A 4,369-nucleotide genomic window follows, 5' to 3' on the forward strand; every position below is an offset into this window, starting at 1 on the left:
CTTGTACTAACATGCACTAGACATGAATGCAAGCTTCCAACATGGTGATTAAAATATTTCTGGTAAGGACAGCCTGGCAAGTATGCTATACATTCATGTACAGAATCAGACGAAAGGGGGTCTGCTGATCTCTAACCCTGCTCTTAACAACATAGAGACTATTAATAGCATTCTTGGCCCTTGGTTCATTGTTTTGCCACGTTTGTTAGACTTTCTTAGGGATTTGAGAATGCATAGAATTAATCATGGTTATTTTGATAATTGCAGGGCAGGTAAAGATGCATTGTTATTCATTCTCCATGTCATTTCAAAAGGAAGCATATAGCATTGAATCCATATGAAGTAATACTTAGAACTGTCTCTCTAAAATAGCTGAGAATTATGTTTATAATTATTAATCTGTGTACCATTCATTCCCATGGGATTGATTTGGGAGTGCTCTTGGCCTGTCTCTTGAATTACATGGAAACAATTGCTAGTCTCAACAAGAGTAAATCCTTTGATTTAATAACACTGTTGTTTACTAAGGAAGTTCTTATTGTTTTAGTGATTTCACTAGCGGTCCCCTGCCACACGTTGTTGTGGCCCAGTCTGGTGATCTGGAAAATAAAGTAATGAGAAAGTGTTGGTTTCTAATATTTGTAATTTTCTGTTGGTCATCAAGGTTCTTTGTGGGAAGTTTGCCCCAATTCTGTCGTTGGTGGGGTTCAGAATGCTCTTTGATTGTAAGTGAACAATAAATCCCAGTAACTATAACTCCCAAATGTCAGGGTCTATTTCTCCCAAACTCCATCTGTGTTCATATTTGGGCATATGGAATATTCGTGCCAAGTTTGGTCCAGATCCATCATTGTTTGAGTCCACAGTGATCTCTGGATGTAGGTTAATTACAACTCCCAAACTCAAGGTCAATGCCAACCAAATCCTTCTGGTGTTTTCTGTTGGTCATGGAAGACCTTTGTGCTAAGTTTGGCCCAATTCCATCATTGGTGAAGTTCAGAATGCTCTTTGATTGTAGGTGAACTATAAATCCCAGCAACTACAACTCCCAAATGACAAAATCAATTTTTTGAGTGAAGGACATACATTGGTTGTTTAGTGTCTTGTGTCCAAATTTGATGTCAATTTGTTGAGTGCTTTTTGAGTTCTGTTAATCCCACAAACGAACATTACATTTTTATTTATATAGATTGTAGTTAGGACTGCAATTGACTTTAAGCCAAAATAAGTCTTTAGGATTATTCCAAACTAGGTAACTTCAATACACTAACCTCAATGGAGATATGAGGTATGGGAGAATACTTGAACCCAACTTTATTAGCATTTTACAGGAAATATTTGCATTATAACAAACTGTTTAATTGTCAAATCATCCTTCCCACTCACAAGTCAATACTTATTTGTTCTTTTCAAGTAATAAATAGAAAGCCAGAATGCCAAAAAACTTTATGGCCCATTGCATTTGCACAAAATTAAACATACAGTCTCAAGGGCATAACGAGTCCTGTCTGACCATATTATCAAGCTGCACACATTCCAGGTTTGCACGTCTCTCCAGGTTTACTAAGGCAACCCTTGGACTATATTTATCAAACAATAACCTATGAAGAAGTTCTTAAGAATCATAGAATCAAAGAGTTGGAAGAGACCTCATGGGCCATTCAGTCCAACCCCCTGCCAAGAAGCAGGAATATTGCATTCAAATCACCCCTGACAGATGGCCATCCAGCCCCTGTTTAAAAGCTTCCAAAGAAGGAGCGTCCACCACACTCTGGGGCAGAGAGTTCCACTGCTGAACGGTTCTCACAGTCAGGAAGTTCTTCCTCATGTTCAGATGGAATCTCCTCTCTTGTAGTTTGAAGCCATTGTTCCGTGCCCTAGTCTCCAAGGAAGCAGAAAACAAGCTTGCTCCCTCCTCCCTGTGGCTTCCTCTCACATATTTATACATGGCTATCATGTCTCCTCTCAGCCTTCTCTTCTTCAGGCTAAACATGCCCAGCTCCTTAAGCCGCTCCTCATAGGGCTTGTTCTCCAGACCCTTGATCATTTTAGTCGCCCTCCTCTGGACACATTCCAGCTTGTCAATATCTCTCTTGAATTGTGGTGCCCAGAATTGGACACAATATTCCAGGTGTGGTCTAACCAAAGCGGAATAGAGGGGTAGCATGACTTCCCTAGATCTAGACACTATGCTCCTATTAATGCAGGACAAAATCCCATTGGCTTTTTTTTTGCTGCCACATCACATTGTTGGCTCATGTTTAACTTGTTGTCCATGGGGACTCCAAGATCTTTTTCACACGTACTGCTCTCGAGCCAGGCGTCACCCATTGTGTATATTTGCATTTCATATTTTCTGCCAAAGTGGAGTATCTTGCATTTGTCACTGTTAAACTTCATTTTGTTAGTTTTGGCCCATCTCTCTAATCTGTCAAGATCATTTTGAATCCTGCTCCTGTCCTCTGGAGTATTGGCTATCCCTCCCAGTTTGGTGTCGTCTGCAAACTTGATGATCCTGCCTTCTAGCCCTTCATCTAAGTCATTAATAAAGATGTTGAACAGGACCGGGCCCAGGACGGAACCCTGCGGCACTCCACTTGTCACTTCTTTCCAAGATGAAGAGGAAGCATTAGTGAGCACTCTCTGTGTTCGTCCACTTAACCAATTACAGATCCACCTCACCGTAGTTTTGCCTTGCCCACATTGGACTAGTTTCCTTGCCAGAAGGTCATGGGGGACCTTGTCGAAGGCCTTACTGAAATCCAGGTACGCTACATCCATGGCATTCCCCGCATCTACCCAGCTTGTAACTCTATCAAAAAAAGAGATCAGATGAGTCTGGCATGACTTGTTTTTGATAAATCCATGTTGACTATTAACGATGACCGCATTTGTTTCTAAGTGTTTGCAGACCACTTCTTAACAATCTTTTCCAGAATCTTGCCTGGTATCGACGTGAGGCTGACTGGACGGTAGTTGTTTGGGTCATCCTTTTTTTCCCTTCTTGAAGATTGGGACCACATTGGCCCTCCTCCAATCTGCTCGAACTCCTCCCGTTCTCCAAGAACTCTCAAAGATGGTTGCCAATGGTTCCAAAATGACTTCCGCTAGTTCCTTCAGTAATCTTGGGATGACTTGTTTCCCAATTTGGGGTTGGATGTCCACTAATCCCTCACCCACTCCATCTTGCTGAGGTTGAAGATGACTTTCTTTTTGTGAGAAGACCGAGGCAAAGAAGGCATTAAGTAGTTCTGCCTTTTCCCTATCCCCTGTCAGCATTACCCCATCTTCTCCTCGAAGAGGCCCTATCGCCTCCTTGTTTTTCCTTTTTCTACTGACATAAGAAAAGAATCCCTTTTTATTGTTTTTAATGTCCCTGGCAAGCCTGAGCTCGTTTGGTGCTTTAGCCTTGCGGACCTTTTCCCTACAGGTGTTGGCTATTTGCTTGAATTCTTCTTTGGTGTTTTCTCCCTTTTTCCACTTCTTGTGCATGTCTCTTTTGTGTCTTAGCACAGTTAGAAGTTAGAGCGAAGGTCCACCTGGATCTTCAAGATCCAATGAAAAATCCAAAGTATTTTTAACCTTTTGAAAAACATGATTTCAGGGTGTTTCTGTGTTAAATAGTGCAACCTCTTATTTGGGCATTTTGGAACATGTTTTGTGCACTCAGTTCCATTGCCTTTAGAGCAGAAATATTTGGATTCAATTCTTCTCCAGGTTGTTCTGCTGATGCTTTTCAGCACATTGTGCCCAGATCTAGGAGAAGCAGCGAGCAAAGGAGATTTTTTTTATTTTCCAACAATGTTTAAGTTTCAGTTCTGATGTATTCTCTCATACTTAAATAGGCAGATGAGTTTTACACCACATGCCTACAACACTGTTATTACATCTTACAGCAAAAACAACCAGTTCCCCTACCACATCATTAATTCCATGTTGGTATGAAGTCATGGCAGCATATCTTAGCATTTTGATTAATCCCACCTAGAGGAGGGCTTTGGTGACTGCGAGGTGTAATGTTACCATCAGCTCTTTTAGATGGGAGATATCAAAAAGTGGAACGTTCCAATATGGTTTGTTCTTGGGACTTGGTCTCTGTTGAACCATGTCATAATTCTCTGTTTGTTTGCCCCAAATATGATAATATCCAGATGAAATACAGGAATTCCATTTTTTCAGTGTCGTCAATGGCAGGGATGTTATAAAATTTCATATCTTCTGAACAACCCTGATGCATTCTTTCGTGAGATTGTTGTAAATGTTATTTATTTATTTATGTCACTTTTATCCTGCCCATATCAGCCCAAAGGTGGTGTATCCTTGAGATTAGAAATTTTTAAGTATGTTTTCTTTTTATCTGTGACTACCT

Source organism: Anolis sagrei, chromosome 6 (genome assembly GCF_037176765.1).
Source record: "Anolis sagrei isolate rAnoSag1 chromosome 6, rAnoSag1.mat, whole genome shotgun sequence".
Lineage (NCBI taxonomy): Eukaryota > Metazoa > Chordata > Lepidosauria > Squamata > Dactyloidae > Anolis > Anolis sagrei.